Consider the following 23,787-nt stretch of genomic DNA (forward strand, 5'->3'; position numbering starts at 1 on the left):
CCACACCCACTCCCTTTCTCCTTCTCTGTCGTGCGATCTCTACCACACCCACTCCCTTTCTCCTTCTCTCTTTCCTGCGTTTTCTCTCCTTTTGTTTTTTCCTTTGTATGGATGTGTGCACGCATGTGTGTGCGTGTGTGCGCGCGCATGTGTTTGTGTGTGTGTGTGCGCACGTGTGTGTATATGTGTGTGCGTGTTTGTGTGTGTGTGCATGTGTGTGTATTGGTGTGTGTGCGCGCGTGTGTGTGCATGTGTGAGTGTGTGTGTGAGTGTGTGTACATGTGTGTGTGCATGTGTGTGTGCGCGTGTGTGTGCTTTGTGTGTGCATGTGTGAGTGTGTGTGTGCGCGTGTGTGTGCATGTGTGTGTGTGCGTGTGTGTGCTTTGTGTGTGCATGTGTGAGTGTGTGTGTGCGCGTGTGAGTTTGTGTGCGTGTGTGTGTGTGTGTGTGTCCATATGTTAAAGCATGTGAGAAAGGGAGAGTGAAAGAGAGTCTCCAACCCCTGTGCCTTAGAGTTTCTGATCCTCTTCACCCCCTGACCTTCTCCATCTGTTCCCCCCCCCCGCCCGGTTTCCACCCATTCCTGACTCTGGTCCAGACCCCCATCTCCTGCAGGAGTTCCACTCAGCTCAGTGAGAGCAGCTTCGGACTTGTGGCCAGGCAGTGAAGAACTCTTTTCTATATAATCAGACAGCAAAGTATTGCAAATGCTGAATTATACAGCAGATCAGAGAGCAATTGTGGAGAGAACAAAAGTTAACGTTTTGGGTGAACCCATCTTCCCTTTTCTGTCAATCTAGAATACAATTCATTATTTCAAAAATAAATTGTATTCATGAAAGTACATACAAAATATGTACATGGCTTTGTTTACATTCACTGAGTCATCAAAGTCAAAGTAACTTTACTGTCAAAGTACATATACATATAATACCGTATACTACCTTGAGATTCATTTTGATAGAGATCAAGACTTGCTCTGTGCCCCCGGGAACAGCCCGCAGGTCAGAGAATCCTCAGTTGTTCAGCTGCTTGGGCGGAACCTCGGCAAGAACCTTTCCTCTGCAAACACAGTCCACAACGGGGTGGACACTGCCCAGATTTAATTTCACCCACATCTCAAACCTGCTCTGTGTTCTGACCAGGAGATGGCAGCAAAGCCTTACTGCACAAAGCACGTTTGTGACTGGGTGCAATCATCACTCAGGTGGTTATTCAGGGGGAAGGTTAAAGGACATTTTGTTTGAGAACCTGCCGCGTGGAGACGCAGTGGAGCAGGAGGTCTGCTCAGCGCTCTTCCCCATTGCCTCATCAGCAACAGTGATGAGTTGGCATACAGGGAGGAGGTAGAGGGGCCTGTCAAAAGGGGTGAGAACAACAATCTGAGTCTCAGCGTGGACAAGAGATGATCGTGGGCTTCCGGAAGCACAGGTTAATCACCCTTCATTGTACGTCAGTGGCTCCACTGTGGACTGAAGACCACAAAGTTCCTCGGTGTCCACACAGCAGACGATTTAACCTGGACCCACAACTCCTCTCCTCGTGAGTCACAGCAGCACCTACATTTTCTGAAGAGATTGAGGCATGCAAGGCTCCCTGCCCCCTTTCTAACAACTTTCTACAGGAGAACCATCGACGGTATCCTGTCTGACTGTGTCATTGCGTGGTACAGAAGCTGCAAGGCATCAGACCACAAGACCCTACAGAGGATAGTGAAAACCACTGAGAGGGCCATTGGGATCTCCTTCCCCCTGTCCTGACAGTTACTGGGAGCATTGTGCCCAAAGGGCCTGAGGATCCCTACCACCTAGCTCACAATTTCTTTCACCCATTACTGTCAGAAAGGAGGCACCGAAATATCAGGACCAGAACTGCCAGACTGGGAAACAGCTTCTTCCCTCAGGCTGTGAAACTAACAAACAGCCTGACAAAGGGTCTAGTGTTTTCCCAGCATATATGATGCATAAATTCTCCTCAGGCTTCCAGGATTTTGATTTTAACCGATGTTTTGATGACAAACTTGTCCTTCTTCATCAGGGATGATGCCTGGGCATGGCTAGTCCAATGGTATATACACACAACTCCTGTTGGCTGTCCCTCCTGATTGGTTGGTCCTCATCCAATCAGATTTCTCCTGTCCCACCTTGTTTAAAATCATATTCCAGTTCTTATTTAGAGCAAGACTTTCACCTTTGTTTAATTTCTTATTCTTTAGTCTTAATTCAATGGTTTCCTTCACCATGTGGTCCCAGAAGCCATTGGCATCACAGTAGTTCTGTGCCGTCGATGTCGATCCTGAGGTCATTGTGAATGCAATGCTCTGCCATCGCCGATTTCCCTGGGCAACCCAATCAGGAGGGACAGACAACGGGAGTTGAGTACAAACACCAACGGACTAGACATGCCTAGGCATCATCCCCGATGAAGATGGCAGAGTTTGTCATCAAAACATCAGTTAAAATCAACACCTGGACTGGGCTGGAAGCCCAAGAAGGTTTATGCGTAACAAATAGCCTGCTACCAATGATATATATACATACACACACACATATATACATACACACAGAGTCAGATTACGATAAACTTGAACTTGAACTTGAAATGAAATCTGGAAAATCAGGACCTGGATCTAATGGCGAGAGGGAGACTAGGATGAAGAGGTAGTTGGACTGATGTGAAGAGAGGGATGGGGGGGCAAAATGTTTTGGAGGAGAGGGTGGATGAGATTGATGGTTGGTGCTGAGGGATGATATTGGGGGTGTAGTTCAGTGTGGTGAGCTCAGTGGTTGGGAGGTTGAAGATCCTGTTTGAGGTGAGATTTGGTGAGTGGATGTGAACTTGGTTGTTGGGGGACTATGGTTGTTGGCATGAGGTGTAAGTTTGGTCAGTGGTAAGAGTTGAGCCTGGTGGTTGGGGCATGGTTGGTGGTCCAAGGTAAAGTTTGGAGTTCAGGGTGTATTTGAGGGTGAAGTTGATGGTCCAAGTTTGATTGGTGATGCAGAGTAAAGTTTGGAGTCCAGGGTGTGTTTGTGGGTGAGGTTGGGGTGTGGTTGGTGGTCCGGGGAAAAGTTTGGAGCCCAGATTGTGTTTGAGGGTAGGGTTGGTGGTCTAGGGGTGTGGTTGGAGTCAAGGATTGAGATTAGTGGTAGTTGGGTGAGTTAGTGGTCGTCAGTGAGGTTGATGACTCAATGACTATCGCCCAGTTGCTCTGACATCCACAGTGATGAAGTGTTTTGAGAGGCTGGTGATGAAACATATCAAATCCTGCCTGAGAGACGACTTAGATCCCTTCCACTTTGCCTACTGGAGCAACAGGTCCATGGCAGACTCCATCTCATTGGCTTTTCATTCAAGCCTGGAAGATCTGGATAGCAAAGATGCATACATCAGGATGTTCTTTATTGATTACAGCTCAGCATTTAATACCATCATCCCCTCAAAACTAATCAATAAGCTCTAAGGCATTAGCCTCAAACCTCCTTGTGCAACTAGACTCTAGTCAGCTCAGATTGGCAAAAACATCTCCTCCACGATCTCCATCAGCATAGGTGCACCACAGGGCTGTGTGCTTAGCCCCCTGCTCTACTCACTTTATACCTACGACTGTGTGGCTAAGCACAGCTCCCATGCCATATTCAAGTTTGCTGACGACACCACTGTTGTCAGCTTGTGCCAATGGTGGTGATGAATCAGCATTCAGGAGGGAGATTGAAAATTTGGCTGAGTGGTGTCATAACAACATTCCACTCAATGTCAGCAAGACCAAGGAACTGATTGTAGACTTCAGGGAGGGAAACCAGAGGTCCATGAGCTAGTCCTTATTGGAGGGTCAGAGGTGGAGAGGGTTAGCAACTTTAAATTCCTGGGTGTCACGATTTCATAGGACCTGTTCTAGTCCCAGCATGTAAAAGCAATTATGAAGAAAGCACAGCTGTGCCTCTATTTCCTTAGGAGTCTCTGGAGATTTGGCATGACATATATAACTTTGACAAACTTCTATAGATGTGTAGTGGAAAGTGTATTGATTGGCTGCATCACAGCCTGGTAAGGGAACAGCAATGCCTTTGAATGGAAAATCTTACAGAAGCTGGTGGATTCAGCCCAATACATCACGGGTAAAGCTCTCCCGACCACTGAGCACATCTACATGAAACACTGTCACAGGAAAGCAGTATCCATCATCAGAGATCCCCACCACCCAGGCCATGCTCTTTTCTTGCTGCTGTCATCAGGTAGAAGGTACAAAACCATAGACCCATAGAACACTACAGCACAGTACAGACCCTTCAGCCCTCCATGTTGTGCCGACCCATATAATCCTTAAAAAAGTACTGAAACCACACTACCCCATAACCCTCCATTTTTCTTTCATCCATGTGCCTGTTCAAGAGGCTCTTAAATACCCCTAATGTTTTAGCCTCCACCACCATCCCTGGCAAGCCATTCCAGGCACTCACAACCCTCTGTGTAAAAAACTTACCCCTGATGTCTCCCCTAAACTTCCCTCCCTTAATTTTGTACATATGCCTTCTGGTGTTTGCTATTGGTGCCCCGGGTAACAGGTACTGACTATCCACCCTATCTATGCCTCTCATAATCTTGTAGACCTCTATCAAGTCCCCTCTCATTCTTCTATGCTCCAAAGAGAAAAGTCCCAGCTCTGTTAACCTTGCTTCATATGACTTGTTCTCCAATCCAGGCAACATCCTGGTAAATCTCCTCTGCACCCTCTCCATAGCTTCCACATCCTTCCTATAATGAGGTGACCAGAATTGAACACAATACTCTAAGTGCAGTCTCACCAGAGATTTGTAGAGTTGCAACATGACCTCTCTACTCTTGAACTCAATCCCCCTGTTAGTGAAGCCTCAGGACTCACACCACCAGGTTCAAGGACAGTTACTGCCCCTCAACCATCAGGCTCCTGCACAAAAGGGGATAACTACACTCATTTGCCCATCCATTGTGATGTTCCCACAACCAATATATCACTTCAAGGACTCTTCTACACATTCTCATTCTGTTTATTTATATTTGCATTTGCAGTTAGTGTCTCATGCACACTGGTTGGTCTTTCACTGATCCTGTTATTGTTACTATTCTGTAGGTTTGCTAAGTAAGCCTGGAAAAAATGAGTCTCAGGAATGTCTGTGGTGACGTACAGTACGTACACTTTGATAATAAAATTTACTTTGAACTTTGGTGGTTGGGGGTGAGTTTAAATGTTGGGGAGAGGAGGCTGGTGATAGGTGAGGTCTGTATCAGGGTGCGAGGTAGAGTGGATGGGCAAGTGGAGTTGTCTGCCAGAGGATGGTTGGTTGTTAGAAATGTATCCTCCATACTAAATCACTGACCATATGTTCCATTCAGTCACAGGTTGTCCTCCAGGATCTGAGACTGACCAGAACGCAGGGACAATGGGAGAGGCAGGGACAGTACGGTATCGTAGTGGTCAGAGTAACACTTTTACAGTGCCAGCTACTGGGGTTCAGTTCCTGCCACGGTCATTGTAAGGAGGTTGTATGTTCTCCCCGTGACCATGTGGGTCCCATCGAGTGCAGCAGTTTCCTCCCACATTCTGACGACACATGGATTGGTGGGTCAGTTGGTCTCCTGGCTGTGATTGGGTGGCATTGGCTCAATGGTCGGAGGGGCCTGTTACTGTGCAATATCACACAAAGTAATGAAGCTGAGGGTTAATAAGCACTTTTTGAACAGTTTGTGGCGAGGGTTTGCTATTAAGTTCAGCGCGGACTCAGAGTGTTATTTAATTATGTGGTCCCTGGTGAGGCTCCAACTGGAATATTATTTGCAGCTCTGGTCTCCCCAGCTAAGCCAGTGAAGGTTCACCAGATTGATTCCTGGAATGGTGAGTTGGTCATACAAGGACAGGTTCAGCAGATTGACCCAGAGCTCCCCAGGGTGAAGAGGAACTGGGAGGTGATGTCATTGACATACAAAGTTCTCACTGAGTGTGACTGAGCAGTTGCAGGGATAAAGTTTCCTCTGGCTGAATTGTAACCAGGGGAATACAGTAAGTAGTTTGCCATTTAGAATAGGGGCAGAAAGGATTTTTTTACCCAGAGATTCACGGAATTCTGCTTCCAAGGCGGATCTGGATGTTCTGTTGCTGAAGGTTACAGATTTTTAAATATTGAGAGAATCACATCAGATGAGGTAATGCAAGAACGTGATCTGAACAGATCAGCCACGGTCTTACTGATCAGACAGCTTCCATATCTTATGCTGTACTGGGTCAGGGAGTGCAGCTAAACACAGCACCGGGACAGGGTGTGTAATTAAACACAGCACCGGAACAGGGAGTGTAATTAAACACAGCACTGGGTCAGGGTGTGTAATTGAACACAGTACAGGGTCAGGGTGTGTAGCCAAACACTGCATGGGGTCAAAGTATGTAATTAAACACAGTGCAGGATTGGTGTGCAATTAAATACATCAGTGGGACAGGGTGCATAATTAAACACAGCACTAGGTGAGGATGTGATATTTAAACACAGTACAGGGTTAGGGAGTGTAATTAAACACAGTACAGGGTCAGAGTGTGTAATTGAAAACAGAACAGGGTCAGGATGTGTACTTAAACACAGCACGAGATCCATGTGTGTCTATGAACACAACATGACATCAAAGTATGTAATTAACACAGCACAGTATACATCACTGGGTCAGAGTGTGTTATTACACACAACACAAGGTCAGTGTGTGCAATTAAACACAGCACCTGGTCACAAAACACATAACAAGGATAGGGAGTGTAGGGAGTGTAGCTAAACACAGCACAGGGACAGGGAGTGTAGCTAAACGCAGCACAGGGACAGGGAGTGTAGCTAAACATAGCACTAGGTCAGGATGTGTAATTAAACACAGCACGGGGTCAGGGTGTGTAGCTAAACACAGCACGAGGTCCGTATGTATATAGGAATGACAATATCACTTGAAAGCATGTAATTAAACATAGCACAGGATCAGGGTGTGGAATTGAACACAGAACTGGGTCAGGATGTTTAGCTAAATGCAGTAGATGGTCAGGCTGTGTAATTAAACACAGTGCATGGTCAGGGTGTGTAATTAAACACAGTGCAGGGTCAGGGTGTGTAATTAAGCACACCAGAAGGTCAGAGTGTGTGATTAATCAAGCTGAAGTTTAGAGAATGTAATTAAACCGAGCACAGGGCCAACGTATGTGATTACGTAACAAAAGCTCAAAGTGTGCAATTACACACGGTAAGGGGTTGGCATTTGATTAAACACGGTACAAGGTTATTGTGTGTGAGGGAACACAGCATGTTGAATAAAGATGGCCGAGGCTCAGCAGGCTAACAAGTAGTGTGGAATCAGCGTGTGATTAAATCTGGCTCAGGTTCAGGATATCTAAGTAAACACAACTGCATCTGTGTGTGAAATTAAACACAGCACTGGGTCAGCCTGCGATTAACCAGCGTGGTTTGAGAGTGTGTAATTGAACGCAGCATGGGGCCCTGGAATGACTAACTGTATAGGAATGTGTTGCAATGTGGAAGATATGTCACAGGAGCTCTTGGTGCTTTACCTGGGAGCACTGATCAATGTTTGTAGACAGGTTTTCAACTCTTGGGAGTATCAGAGCACAGCCCACACCAGTCCTTCATTCAACTCTACACCAACAAGCACAAACATCAGCAGTAGCCACTGGATAATGATTAGAAGCAGGCACGTTTTGTAACATTGGTCTTGAAGTTAATTTGCATAGACGCTTGTAAATTTACAACCTATTCGACCCGTCTTGTCTACACATGCAACACTGAAATTCTAGATCGTTGTAGCCTCTCATTCTGCAGATCTTCAATGTTTCAACTCTTCAAGTGCTCTTCCAGACCCCTTGCAAATGTGAAGGTTGAAGCTAAAGGCTGGAGCTTGTTTCTGCCTGTGCCAGGCTTTCCAGCAGTGAGCCCCAGATCCCCACTTCCCTTTGAGTGGAAATCCTTTCCCCACCTCCTACCTAAACCTTCCACCGACTAAAACCTCTTTCCTAGTTATTGATCTCTCTGCCAAGGCAAATAGGTCATTCCTGTTCACTCTGTCTAGACTCTCACAATTTTGTAACTGCAATTAAATATCCTCTTAGTGTTCTTTGTTCCAACGAAAACAACCCCTGACGTGTCATTCCTGTGGTAGTAATTCCCCAACCCCAGCAACATCCTTGTAAATCCCTATGCCCTCTCCAATGTTACCATATTCTTCCTACAGTGAATGACCAGAACTCCACAGAGTCCTCCAGCTGTGTCCTAACTAGAGTTTTACACATTTCTAACATGACCACCCTGCTCTTTTGTTCTTTGGATTAGTAGTGTGATCAACAAGTTCAAGTTTAATTGGCGTTCAACTATACCCATTTATACAGCTAAATAAACAGCATTCCTTCGGGGCCGAAGTGCAAACACAGTGCATGCACTCACAAAAAAAGAGCAGAGAGAGCAGAGGCATGGCAGGGAGGCTGGAATCCGTGCTGAGCTCCAGTGCTTTCTTTGAGGAAGACGAGCTGGACTGATTTTATCCGCTGAGCCAGTGTGAGATGAGGAACTGCTGTGTATTTATTCTAGCAGAAACATGGCTCCAGGACAACATCAGGTTCCTGAGCGGCATGTCCTGAAGATTGATGTTTCGATCTCTCGTTACTCCGGAGAGAAGTTCCCACCTGCTTATAAGGGCAATAATTATACCAGAGCCCAAGAAGAGCAGGGTGAGCTGCCTTAACAACTATCATCCGGTGGCACTCACATCTACAGTGATAAATGCTTTGAGAGGTTGGTTATGACTAAGATCAAGTCTTACCTCAGCAAGGACCTGGACCCACTGCAATCTGTCTATCACCACAATAGGTCTACAGTGGACATGGTCCCATTGACTCTTCACACAGCCTTGGATCACCTGGACAATACAAATACCTATGTCAGAATGTTGTTTATTTACTACAGCTCAACATTTAGCACCATCATTCCTACAGTTCTGATCGAAAATATCCAGAACCTGGACCCATATATGTCCCTCTGCAACTGGATCTTTGACTTCCTAACTGGAAGACCACAATCTGTGCAGATCAGAAATAAGATCTCCACCTCGCTGGCTCACCTCAAGAGCGTGTGCTTAGCCCACTGCTTTACTCTCTCTACACCTATGACAGTGTGGCTAGGCACAGCTCAAATGGCATTGATAAGTTTGCTGAAAACACCCCACTGTTGGCAGAATCTCAAATGGTGATGAGAGGGCGTACAGGAGCAAGGTATACCAGTCACTTGAATGACATCACAGCAACAATCTTGCACTCAATGTCAGCAAAACCAAACAGCTGACTGTGGATTTCAAAAAGGGTAAGATGGGAGAATACGCACCAGTTCTCAAAGAGGGATCAGAAGCGGAGAGAGTGAGCAATTTCAAGTTCCTGGGTGTCAATATCTCTGAGGACCTAACTTGGACCCAATATATCAATGCAGTGGCTATATTTCATTCAGAGTTTGAGGAGATTTGGTGTGTCAACAAAAGCACTCACAAATCTACTGTACAGATGTACTGTGGAGCCTGTTCTAGCTGGCTGCATCACCATCTGGTATAGTGGGTAGGGGAGCTACAACACAGGATCGAAGTGAGCTGCAGAGAGTTGTAAAATTAGTCAGCTCCATCATGGGCACCAGCCTCCATAGTATCCAGGAAATCTTCAAGGAGTGGTGCCTCAAAAAGGTGGCATCCATCATTTAGGACCTCCGGCACCCAGGACATACCTGCTTCTGATTGCTACCATCAAGAAGGAGGTACAGAAGCTTGAAGGCACACACTCAGCGATTCAAGAACAGTTTCTTCCCCACTGCCACCAATTCCCAAATTGACATCGAACCCTTGAACACGAATCACTACTTTTTTATCTCTTTTTTTGCATTACTTATTTAATTTAATTGTTATATATATACTATATATTCATAATGTAATTCACAGTGTTTTTTCTGAATGAATGAATGAAATTTTATTTTTCGGTCAGTACAAACATAACAAAAAGCATAATTTTCAATGATGATTTCATAAGACAAAACTAAATAATAAAAATCTTTCAAACAGACCAAAAGGGTGTAGGCTGAAGCTACAGCTTATTACACCTACCCCTCTTACTTATACAAAAACATATTTGACGTCAATCATCACATCAAAACAAAAAAATTCATAATCTTTTAACACAAAATCCAATTCCAAGTATCATTTATTTACATTACTTCCATTCATTTTAAATCATGTATTTTATATTTGTTCATTAAATTATTTTTAATTAATTTTTTAAACTTGTTAAGTGTGGTGCATGTTTTTAACTTCTCACTACAACTGTTCCATAGATTCACCCCTCTGACTGAAATACGATAATTTTTTACATTTGTTCTTATCCTTTGCTTTTGAAATATACATATTCCTCTCAATATTTTTTCTCAATATTATCATTTATTGTATTATACTGCTGCCGCAAAGTTAGCAAATTTCACCACATATGCCAGTGATATTAAACCTGATTCTGATGCTGTCCTGGAGCCACGTTTCTGCTAGAATAAGTTCATAGCAGTTCCTTATCTCACACTGCTCCAGCAGAAAAAGTCAATCCAGCTTGTCTTCCTCAGAGAAAACAATGGAGAGCAGCACTGAATGGAAGGAGAACGGCCCCCAATCTAGCACGGATTCCAGCCTTTCTGGTGTGCCTCTACTTTCTCTGTTCTTTTCCCACCCAACCTCCTCCCGTGGGTGGCTATAACAGACAATGTCACAGCGTGAGGGCCCGGTCTGGGAGACAACCAATATCATGCATCTCCCCCGCCATCTGTCTCACCAATGGACCATTGAACCGGGCCTGCAGTGCGAACTTCATACATCTTCTAAGCAAACATCTTTCCTCTCCTAGGGATGAGGTCTTTGGAGCTTCAGCTGGTGTTTCTGTAGCTCTGGGTTTTTACGGTATTGGGTTGCTAGCCCCATGCCCAATCCTCCTCCTTCTGCAGCCGGGCTTGGGACTGACCATGGCGATGTTGCTCACAAGGCTAGTCCATTGGTTTATTTCTGTAACCTTGAATTCTCTCTCCTCATTTCTCACTGTTCTGCTAGCTTGGGTATCATCGACAGACTTCGCAGTTGTGGCCTCTACGTATCAGTCCAAGTCACCAAATCCAACAGGCAGAACACGGTGCCCAGTACAGCAAGCCTCCAGCAAACAGAACAGATGTGGGGCAGACCTGGAGCCTTTCCTGTTCTCTCCCGTGTGTAGTAACCTCTGAATGTTTAAAATCCAGCCAGCTGCATAGCAAGGAAGATCTGAGAACGAAGATTTCAGAGGCGGTGTTCTCCAGGAGCCACAGAGAATATCAGCTGCTCAGCAGAACTGGATTGATTTTTTTGTGAGAGGGGCTCCTGGGTGGCCTAAATGTACAACAGGAGATTATAGCAGACTGCGCTCACTGCCCTTGCAGCTCTGGACTGACCCGGCCACAAACCGTTCCCTCTTGTTTCTATCACTGTGGCAACTCTCCAATATAATAATAACCAGAAGAGAGCCCTAACCAGAGGCAGAGGGCCATTCATTCTTGCACTGTTGCCGATAACTTTAATCTGTCATTGTGAGGCCTGTACTTTAGCTGATGGCTGACGTAGGTCCTTTGGGGGTACAGGATGGAAATTTAAGCCTGTGGGCCACATGCCAAGTTAGAATTAGCTACGAATTGCACCAACTATGTTGTTTGCTTAGGCTGATTTCCAAACTTTAAAAAAAATCACAAAGCCCCTTTTAGAATTAAAAGGATTTGGACTAACAAATCTTTCTCTGTAACATGACCTCCTGGCTGTTCATTATTTTTCTGGTTGTTTCAAGATGAGGTACGTAATGTCTCTGCGTTGCAAAGGTCCCACCCGTCAGTGTGCTAATCTTTTCAGTCATGTCTCATTGTGCATGCATTTGTTTGAAATTCAGTGTGTACCTGGGAACGTTCTTAGTGTGTGTATTTGTGTGTGTGTGCGTGTGTCTGCATTTATGAAGGTGTGTGTGTGTGTGTGTGTGTGTGTGTGTGTGTGTGTGTGTGTGTGTGTGTGTGTGTGTGTGTGTGTGTGTGTGTGTGTGAATGAGTCTTTGGTGTGCATGTGTCTGTGTCTCTGAAGATGTTCATGTCTGGTGTGTGTGTGTGTGTGTGTTTATTGTATGTGCATATGCATACAACTGTCTTTGTCCTGCTTGTTCTGAAGTATTAAGTATAATTTAATATTTTTGCATGTGGGCATGAACTTTTATTGTGAACAATTTAAACAACATCACTTACACGTGGGAAGCGGTTCTGTAGCTGACGGCCCACAGATAGTGAGACTGCAGTTCAAATTGCAACACCTGCAGGAGGGAGGCCCCTCCCTGGACCAGGATGGGAGAAGGTCATTATTTTACCACCGTTGGAGATTGTGACATGTGGACCTTCAATCGGTGTGTGTGGGATGGAGTCAGGGACAGATCTGACATGACGCACGATCAAACCTACGTAATGGCCAGTGAGTAATGTATGAAACCTGTGGGTCACAGAAACCCGCATCATTCAGAGAGATAGGGCTGGGCTACTGGTATAATCCTAAATCAAAACTGAAGAGCCAATCAGATTCTTCGTACGAAGCTGAAACTAGCCAGCGGCAAGTTTCTCGGTGTGAAGGAAAAGAAGTGTAGAACAGAAAACATTTAGGTTCTGCCTCATTCTTTCAAGAGTAATATTTATATTATGGAGCTGAGTGGATTACTTGGGAAATGACTGTGGCAAAATGCATGGCTCTGTGTATAGAAGGCTGGTGGAGCTGCTGTTTCACTGTTGTAGTGCTCTAAGTTCAGTCCTGAGCTTGGCTACTGACTGTGCGGAGTTTGCCCGTTCTCCCAGCGACTGCGTTGTGTTTTCTCCAGGTTCTCCTGTTTCCTGCAACATCTCAAAAACCTGCAGATTGGAAGGGTAATTGGCCACATTGCAAATTGCCCCTAGAGTATAGGTGATGGTTGTATCTGGAGGAACGGTGCTAATGGGAACTAGACGAGAATTAGAAAAAGGGTTGAGCTTAGATTAAGGTCTGATGGTCAGCATGGACCATCTGTTTCCACTGGCAGGTGGGACTAGAACTAGGGGACATAGCCTCAAGGGGGAGTAGATTTAGGACAGAGATGAGGAGGAACTGCTTTTCCCAGAGAGTGTGGAATTCTCTGCCCAATGAAGCAGTGGAGGCTACCTCAGTGAATATACTTAAGGCAAAGTTGGATAGGTTTTTGCATAGTAGGGGAGTTAAAGGTTATGGGGAAAAGGCAGGTAGGTGGAGATGAGTCCATGGTCAGATCAGCCATGATCTTATTGAATGGCGGAGCAGGCTCGATGGGCCGGATGGCCGACTCCTGCTCCTATTTCTTATGTTCTTATGGAGCAGATAGGCTGAAGGGCCTGTTTCCAAGCTGTATGATTCAATAACTCTGCCCATGACTAAGGAGCATTAGAGTCAAGCATTTATTATCCATTTAGCTGTACCAGGTGGTATTGGCAGAGATGCTTTCATCTGCATATGCCCCTTGAATATTACCTATTAAGATGGAAATAACATTTATTTTCTCTGTTGACCAACCCTGCTCAAATATATCACGTACTTATGTCAAAGTAGTGCCATTAAAATTATTTATAATAATGCTACCAGCAGCACAAGGAATACCTCTGCCAAGTTCTATACACACAATAGTAATCATATCCATGTTTATTGTCACTGACGTGTCATGAAATTTGTTGCTCTGTGGCGGCAGTGCAGTGCAAGACGTAAAATTTATTATAAATTACAATAAATAAACAAGCAGTCCAAAGCAGGAAGAGTGAGGTAGTGTTTGTGGGTTCATCATCTGCTCAGAAATCTGATGGCAGAGGGCAAGAAGCTGTTTCTGAAGTGTTGAGTGTGGGACGTCAGGCTCCTGTACCTCCCCCAAGATGGTTGTAATGAGAAGAGGACTTGTGCCAGAAGGTGAGGATCCTCAATGATGGATGTTGCCTTCTTGAAATGCCAGCTTTTGAAGGTGTCCTTGACGGCGGGGAGGTTGTGCCCGATGTAGAGCTGCTGAGTACACAACTCTCTGCAGCCTCTTTCAATCCTGACCATTGCAGCCTCCATGCTGGACATTGATGAAAAGAGTCAGAATGCTCTCTGGCTGTAGAAATTTGCAAGAGTCGTTGGTGACAGACAATTTCCTAATGAAAGAGGGCCTTGGCATGCTTCCTTCCTGATTGCGTCAATGTGTTGGGCACAGGATAGGTCCTCTCAGCTGCCCAGGAACATGAAGCTGCTCACCCTTTCCACCGCTGACCCCTGGATGACGACTGGCGTGTGATCTCCCAACATCCCCTCCCTGAAATTCACAATCAAATCCTTGGTCTTACAGACACCACCCAACCTTGCCTCCTTGTCACTGAGATTCTGTCAGCAACTCCTCACACAGGGTCCAGGTGAATGGATATTTTCTGTACTGATGCCCTTGTTATATTACAAGACACCTTGATTCTCCAAATGATCAATTGATCACATATGTTGCCTATGGAATCTTTAATTATTAACCAATGGCCCATTTAACAGGAATCCATTGTAATTCTTTATGCCGTATAATTGTTGAATCTTGGTGTTTTTTGTTCCATGTAATGGCAAGACATCACAGTAATTTCCTAATGTTTGTAAATGTATATAGTGAATAAATTTGACCTTTGATCCTTGATTGTTAATGCCAAGAGGACAGCACTGCTTGACTGCTAGGCAACACAAAGTACACTGCAGATGCTATGGTCAAATAAACACGTTCAAACAAGCTGGATGAACTCAGCAGGTCGGGCAGCATCTGTTGAAAGGAGCAGTCAACGTTTCGGGCCGAGACCCTTCGTCAGGACTGCTAGGCAACCGCTGACTCTGGGAGTTCGTGGTCAACTCAGTAGACAGGCAGGATAGATCCTCCATGAAGCCTAGAATGGAGAAATGTGAGCTGATCCAAACATGAGAAACTCTGCAGATGCTGGAAATCCGAGCAACACACACAAAATGCTGGAGGAACTCAGCAGGCCAGGCAGCATCTATGGAAGAGAGTAAATAGTTGACGTTTCATGCCGAGACCTTTCATCAGGATCATGTGAGATGATCATCTTTTCCCCCCAGAAGAATAAAGATTAATTAGGAAGAATAAGTGAGCAGAGAGAAAAAGGAGGGGCATTAATAAGATTGAATTTTACAATAAAAAGGCCCTACATATTATCAATGGAAATGTAACCCAACACAAATCATTAAATGTGCCTTTTTTTGGTCATTTGATGTTTGAAAGGGCTATGGGAAGGTGCAGCAGAGATGCCTGGGATGAAGGGGTTCTGTTGTGAGGGAAATGTGAATGAAACAGGCTCCTTTCAGGGTTGGGATGTGTGCAAATGGGACTCCAGACCCCACCACCACCATTCAGCGAACATCTAAGAATGTATAATGTGAGGCTTTGAACCCTTGTCCTGTAACGTTAGTTACATGCATCTGAGGAAGTCGCCATAGTTAATCCCCATCACACAGCCCTCGTTGAATGAGATCTGATTTGTGTTCCCAAATTTATGAGGGGTTCTTATAAAGTACAACTATACCTGGTGAACAAGTAAATTTATCCCCGGGGGCATAAATTTAAATGTAAAATAATCGAAGGAAAAAACAACTTTTTTTTGTTTTTGAGCTCCTGAACTTATAACATCTGAAAATTGGTGATGCAGCATCAATAATGACCAACAAAACACTGGCGGATAAATATTTATAAAGGGTGGAAAATAAAAAGGCTTAGAAATCTGGTTGAATACTAATTATCTTCTTAGTTCAGGAGGAATTGGTGTATCGACATATACTGGTCTAGACAGTGATGTCCATGGGCGATGAACAGATGAACAAAATAGAGCCAAAAAGTAGGACCATGTAGATAAATTGTTAATAGAGCCGGCACAGACACAAAAGCCAAATGGCTTTCTGAAGCTTAAAATTCTACACTTCTAAGGATTTACTGCAAAGCACCAAAGAACTGAAGAGAATAAAATCTAAAAGAAGTCATGGTTGGCTTGTGTGGAGGGAGGAGGAGGGTAGTATGTTCTTCTCTCCGGAAGGGGTCAGTATGGTTTAACTCCTTACATTGACGATGTGCATTATGAGTTTTTAATATGTTAGATAATGACCACCTGTGGCTTTGTTCACAGTAAATAAAAAAGAAAACCTGTAGCTCCTCTGTTGTTTTGTTTTTCTTTGCAGCTTTTGTTATTGTTCACTACTGATCCTACCTCCGGTCCGTATGAGAATGGGAAAGAGTAGAGGGGTTTCCCAAGCACCTGGTCCCTGATATTGGAGGTGATATGCTTCTGAGGTACTATTCCGGCATTGTCTGTTTGCTTTCTGGTCCTCTGTGGGTATGATTTGTGTGCTGGAGGCGAGGAGGGGCATCGAGCATGAATCCGGCAAACTTTACCCTCTGGCCTGTGAACTTTGGCAATTGGGAAAGGAAAGTTGCAGTGTCACAGAGGAGAGCAATCTGCTTCCTTACCTGTGAGGTGGAGGTCTGAACCTGTAGAGTGAACACATGTGCATTGGTGGAGCAAAACCGTGTGTAACTCTAGAGCAAACACGTGTACTGTACATCTGAGGCATGAACATGTGTATGAATGTGGAACAAATGTGTGCATCTGTAAATGAATATGTGTGGAACTGTAAAACAAATACATGAGCTCACTTATAGTGACACTATGCAGACAGCACCAAAGATTAACTAGACTATGGCTAGACGATCAGCTGTATTTTTGACTGGGTTGAGTTTTATATGCTTTTTGAACAGATGGAATCAGTGAATATGTAGTCTGTTGCTTTGAATACTTGGCTACAAAGGCAGTGAGTTAAAGATGTGTGGCAGGAAGCAGTGACTTATCTTCAATCAGTGCAGCACTGAGTTCTGGATTAAATGCAGTGGCTGCTGCAAGCGTCTCTTGCTGACCACAGATAGCAGAACGACGAGAAGCAGGATGAACACAGATGTTGATAAGAATTCACTTTCAACCTGTTTAGCAATGCAGAAAATAAAATCTAACCAGAGAGTAATTCTACTTTCTTGTAAGTTTCCATCAGAAGGACAGAAAGCAAATGTCGCATTAAGTCAATCATTTGCTGTCTCTCTGAGTTGCCTCGCGTTCTCTGTCTTTTTCTCACGTTGCCGTTTGCTTTTTTTTTCTGTAGTTCATCCTTCTTTGGTTTCTGACTCTCTCTGCCTCGTCCTTTCTATTTTTGCCTGTGTGATTGTGTAAGACTGCGTATCTATCTCTGCAGCCTTCTCTTCTCTCCCCGTCTCTGGCTCAGATTTGTATTTCTTCCCTATCTGCCCATCTGTTTCTTTCCTACCATTTGCCCTCGCTCTCTCTCCCTGAATGCATGTTTATCATATTAAGACTTCTGAATTTAAAGTCTTTCATAATTTCCCACTTCATGACATAAATATCTTCATGAGTTCCATGAGCAGGCATAAATGTTTCCTTTAATTGATTCTTTATAAATGATTTGCTCCTTTGAAGAGATTCACTCTTCTTGGCTACAGTTCTCAATCTCATTTTTCATCTACAACACTAAGCCGTCTACTAAGCATGTATTTTAACCCAGTCAGAATGGTGGTGAACAGAAGGACATTCCTGCCAGACTGATATTCCTCGTTCTACTGAGGGAATTCAGGCAGAATCAGGGAGGGACCGACCTGAAATATAAAAGTAATAACCTGATGGTTGTATATTTAATATTTCATTTATCTTTGAGTAATACTGTAAATATATTATTTGATTAAACATTCTGTGTTGTTTAAATAATTCATTACAGGTTATATGTAAAAGAACGTGAATGGCATATATCATTAAGCCACTGTATCATAGGGCACATCTTGCGAAAAGTAAAACTAAGAATATACACAAGTTGGCTCAGCTCTGCGTTTTTCTTTCAATTAGTCTTTAGTGTTTTGGAGTTACAAGACGTAACACTAGTGACTGTGAAATGTAGTCTAAGATGGAGGGCGGTAAGCATGGTGTTAAACCTGCTGGTGCAATCAGGTAGGAGACTGCGGTGTGACCTGAGGAAGCTATGGAACGAAGAACTGTACAGCACAATACAGGTGCTTTGGCCCACAATGTTGTGCTGATTCATTAACTTACTCCAAGATCAATACCTCTCACATAACCTTCCAATTTTCTCCCAACCATGTGCTTATTTAAGAGTCGCTTAAATGTCCCTGATGTATCTGCCTCTACCCCATGAGCTTTCCATGTGCTTCCCACTCTCGGTTAGGAAAATCTATCTCTGACTTCCCCACTAGACTTCCCTCCAATCCTCATGTATTATCCATTGTTGCCCTAGGAAACAGGTGTTCGCTATTCACTCCATTTTATCATTTTATACATCTCTTTCAAGTTGTCTCTTATCCGCTTTCACTCCAAAGAGAAAAGCCCTCACTTGCTCAATGTTTCCTCAATTAGACATGCTTTCTAATCCAGAGAGCAGTCAGCTAAATCTCCTCTGCACCCTCTCTGAAACTCCCACATCCTTCCTATAATGAGGTGACCAGAACCGAACACAATGCTCAAGTGGGGTCAAAATAGAGTTTTATAGAGCTGCAACATTACCTTGTGGCTCTTGAACTCTTTCCCTCGGCTAATGAAGGCCAACACACCACAAGCTTTCTTAACAACCCTACAACTTGCATGGCCACAGATCTTTGAGGGATCTATGGACTTGGAACCCAGGATCCCTTTGTTCCTCCATACTGGATAACACTCCTGCCTTGGACTCTGCCTTCAAGTTCAACATTCTAAAGTGTATCATTTCATACTTTGCTAGATTGAATTCGATCTGCCACTCTCCAGCCCAGCTGTGTATCCTGTTAATGTCCTGTTATAATCTATGACAGCCTTCTATACTACTCACAACACCACCACCCTTATAGGTGAAGATTTATTGGACTCCCTCCAAGGACCCCAATATTGCCACCAAATCGTTGACCCTTGCTGAGCACATTCTTCTCCCTTTCTGTATCTTTATGAATATTTACCCTTCCTACCTTCTAAATACCAACCTCATCCATGGAACTCTGGAGCTGGAATATTCATGTCAGATCTCTCACTCCCACCCATCAGCTCCGTCATCATTTTTCACAACTTGCTATACGGGAGAGTGGAAACCTAGAGGTTAAAATGGTACAGAGGGTGTGAAAATATCATTGTTGTTGTTGAAGTGTCCAGGAGCAGAAATCATTGTTGTTTTAGGCCTCCACAAACCCAAACTAGCAAAGCCAATTCCTGTCCAGTACAGTTCCCTATCACATTGATGGATGCATTTGTTCACCAAGACTCTTAGTTTAGCCACAGATGTTTGATACAATTAGAATTACTTTCCGTAGCCAGTTATTTTTCTTGATTTCACATTTCCAGATACTAGGGGCTGAGAGACATCCACCTGAAAGGCATTCCCTTCTCATTGGCAACTTTTAGGAAAAACAATTTATTACAAAGTTTGAAGCAATTTCTCAATGGGAAGTTGTTTTTTTTCCAGATGAGGTAACAAACTGCTGGAGGAATTCAGATGGTCGATCCAATACGTCCACAACAAGCACTCCACCCCACAACTCCTTTTTCTTCTATTTATAACAACTATTCTTCTCTCTCTTGGCAGAGTGTGGATGTGCTTCGCTCCAACAACACCTACAAAAACAATTAAGGCAAATTAAAATGATGCTAGAAGTGGTGCTGAGGTCAAAGATTAGCCATGATCCTAATGAGTTGGAGAGCAGGCTGAAAGTCCAGGAAGGTCCACTTCTACTCTTATTTCTTAGTTTTATATATGTTAGCCAGATCATGTTGCTCTCATTGCTGTAGCAAGACTCCTGAAGTAGACACTGTATCATAGGAGGAAGCTACTGGGCAGAGACAAAGATGCAAGGATGTCTTCAAAGCTTCCTTGAAGAAGCAGAACATCCCACTGACTCCTGAAACCTCTGGTCAATGACCTGCTCAAAGTGAATGGGCAGGGAGAACTTTGAATCCATGCTTCAGCACACAGAAACCCTGTTGAAGCAATGCATTACTTTACAAGCTACCCACCCCATGAACCACCTCCTGGCCCCTCCACCCTCCCTGCATCGGCCTCATCAGCCACCTCAGAGCTCACAAAACTGTAACGGAAGCAAGACGTCTTCAATACCAAGGGCAGACGAAGAAGTAAGCATTGCCATGGTCTGAGGTTCTTTTGTATTTCAAAAATAAACTTTATTCATAACAAAAGGAAAAATGGTGCAATGCTCTTAATGTCTCTTGGTCAATACCATACAGTAATGTTAATAGGTCCTTTTACAGAGCATCATTGCCTCTCAAGTGTCCTCCCTTTCGTTGTTTGAGAGGCTTGCCCAGCAATCTCATCTCCGCAGTGTCCATTCGCAGAGGAACTGTGGTTCTTCCCACAAAGCCTTTATGTTGGCCATACTGGGCTTTAGTGCATCTCTAGCTCATATTCCTGTAGCTTGGAATGCTCCAGTTGGCAGTATTCCCTCACAGACATCTTGCTCACCTGAAGTATTTTTGTGAAGCTGTAAGGCTCTTAGTAGCAAATCAAATCAAATCCTTAGAGAGAAATGACATATCATCAGAAGGTGTAGAATCCTCATGAGTAGAGGATAAAGTAGACCCTGATGAGAGTTATATACAGACCTCCAAACAACAGCCAGGACATGGGCTACAATTTACAATGGGAGATAGAAAAGGCATGTCAAAAGGGCAGTGCTACAATAGTCATGGGGGATGTCAACATGTAGGTAAATTGTGAAAATCATGAAGGTGCTGGATCCAAAGAAAGAGAATTTGTAGAATGTCTACAAGATGTCTTTATAGAGCAGCTTGTAGTTTAGCCACTAGAGTATCAGCAATTCTAGATTGGGTTGCGTAATAAATTTGATTAGGGAGCTCAAGGTGAAAGAACCCTTAGGAGACAGTGATGACAATATGATAAGATTCACCCTGCAATTTGAGAGATAGAAGCTAAAGTCAAATGTATCAGTATTACAGTGGAGTAAAGGGAATTACAGAGGCATGAGAGGGAGCTGGCCAGTTAATTGGAAGGGGACTCCAGTCGGGATGATGGCAGAGCAGTAAAAGAGAGGGCATATAATAGTGTAAAAATTAATGGGAAGGTGGGAAAAGATAAAATATGAAGGTAAGCTAGCCAACAATATCAAAGGGGATACTAAACGTTTCTCAGATATATAAAGAGCAAAAAAGAGGCAAGAGTGGATATTGGACTGCTAGAAAATGACAATGGAGATGTAGTAATGGGGGATGAGGAAATGACAGATGAACTGACTAAGTATTTTGCATCAATCTTCTCTATGGAAGACACTAGCAGTCTGTCGGAAGTTCAAGAGGGTCAGGGGGTGAATTGAGTGCATTTTCCTACACTAGTGAGAAGGTGTTTGGGAAACTGAAAGGTCTGAAGGTAGATAAGTCACCTGGACCAGATGGATTATACCTCAAGGTTCAGAAAATGATAGCTGAATAGATTGTGGAGGCACTAGTAATGATCTTTCAAGAATCAGTAGATTCTAATATGGTCTGGAGGACTGGCAAATGTTACTCCACTTTTCAAGAAGAGAGGGAGGCAGAAGAAAGGCAATTGTAGGCCAGTTGGGAAGAAGTTGGAGTCATTTGTCAAGGATGTGGCTTTGGGGTACTTAATTGTCCATGATAAAATAGGCTAAAGTCAGCATGATTTCCTTAAGGGAAAGTCTTGCCTGACAATCTATTGGAATTCTTTGAAGAAATAACAAGCAGGATAGTCAAAGGAGAACCAGTGGATGTACTTGGATTTTTAAAAGGTCTTTGACAAAATGCCACACATGAAGCTGCATAACAAGGTAAGAGACCATAGTATTTCAGTAAAGATAGTAGCATAAGTAGATCGTTGGCTGATTGGTAGAAGGCAAAGAGTGGGAATGATTGACTGCTGGTCAATCAACAAACTCATTCATAAGGCCAGTGATGTTGTGGGGATGGAACTGGACTCTCTGACAGTGGTGTCTGAAAAGAGGATGCTGTCCAAGTTGCATGCCATCTTGGACAATGACTCCCATCCACTCCATAATGTACTGGTTAGGCACAGGAGTACATTCAGCCAGAGACTCATTCCACCGAGATGTAACACTGAGCGTCATAGGAGGTCATTCCTACCTGTGGCCATCAAACTTTACAACTCCTCCCTCGGAGTGTCAGACACCCTGAGCTAATAGGCTGGTCCTGGACTTATTTCCACTTGGCATGATTAACTTATTATTATTTAATTATTTATGGTTTTATATTGCTATATTTCTACATTATTCTTGGTGCGGCTGTAATGAAACCCAATTTCCCTCGGGATCAATAAAGTATGTCTGTCTGTCTGTAATGGTGTTTTGCAGGGGTCAGTGTTAGGATCACTTCTTTTTATGTTATATGTCAAAGGTTTGGATGGCAGATTTGATGACTTTGTGGCCAGATTTGTGGATGATATGAAGATAGCTGGAAGGGCAGGTAATGTTGAGAAAACAGAGAGGCTACAGAAGGACATAGACAGTTTGGTAGAATGGACAAAGAAGTGGCAAATGGAATACAGTGTCAGGAAGATTATGGTCATGCACTTTGGTAGAAGGAATAAAAGCATAGGCTATTTTCTAAATGGGGAGACAATTCAAAAATCCGAGGTACAAAGGGATTTAGGAGTCCTCATTCAGGATTCCTTAAAGGGTAATTTGCAGGTTAAGTCAGTGTTGAGGAAAGCAAATGCGATGTTAGCATTCATTTCGAGAGGTCTAGCGTATAAAGGCAAGGATGTAATGCTGAGGCTTTATAAGGCACTGGTGAGGCTTCACTTGGAGTAGTGTGAGCAGTTTTGGGCCACTCATCTAAGGAAGGATGTGCTGACATTGGAGAGGGTTCAAAGGAGGTTCACAAGAATGATAGGCTAATCGTATGAGAAACGATTGATGTGCCTTTAATCATTGGAATTTAGAAGAATGGTGGGTGGGGAAACTTATCAATGTTGAAAGGCCTAGATAGCGTGGATGTGGAGAGGATGTTTCCTATGGTGGAGGTGGTGGGGGGGCTGGTTCTAGGACCAGAGGACGCAGCCTGAGAATAGAAAGACATCCATTTGGAATGGAGATGAAGAGGAATTTATTTAGCCAGAGAGTGGTGAATCTGTAGAATTCATTGCCACAGGTGGCTGTGGAGGCCAAGTCACCGGGTGTATTTAAGGCTGAAGGTGATAGGTTCTTGATAAGTCAGGACATGGAAGGTTACAGGGAGAAATGGATCAGCCATGATGAAATGGTACAGCAGAGTTGATGGGCTGAAGGGCCTAATTCTGCTCCTATGTCTGATGGTCTCAGTGTCTAAAATTTAGACTCTAAGTGAAGAACCTTTTTGACACACTGCTGGAACAAAGAGATTGACGCTTGCTTATTGTGGTCTTCTTTAAAGTCACTGGCAATCCCCTAATGACCAATTGTTGTACACTCAGAAGGAAAACAAGCCATTACTGCAAACCCTAAATCAGATTAGAACAAAAGTGAATTATTCAAACAGTGTAGATTCCACCACACAATCTCCCGCTGAGTTGCTGTAGCAGTGCTGCACAGCAGGAGGGCTCAGGAATACTGACTCTGGCCTCCCAAGAAGG

General features: G+C 43.9%; 1 long non-coding RNA gene across 1 annotated transcript in view; it reads left to right on the plus strand.

Moving 5' to 3' along the window:
* Nucleotides 1-23,787, plus strand: part of LOC140739938 (uncharacterized) — a 369,849-nt gene that overhangs the window by 312,192 nt on the left and 33,870 nt on the right. The window contains exon 2 of the long non-coding RNA XR_012101774.1: nt 16,318-16,429. This is a non-coding gene — a long non-coding RNA (uncharacterized lncRNA). The remainder of the gene's footprint in view (nt 1-16,317; nt 16,430-23,787) is intronic.

This window comes from Hemitrygon akajei, chromosome 16 (assembly GCF_048418815.1).
Source record: "Hemitrygon akajei chromosome 16, sHemAka1.3, whole genome shotgun sequence".
NCBI classification, from domain to species: Eukaryota; Metazoa; Chordata; class Chondrichthyes; order Myliobatiformes; family Dasyatidae; genus Hemitrygon; species Hemitrygon akajei.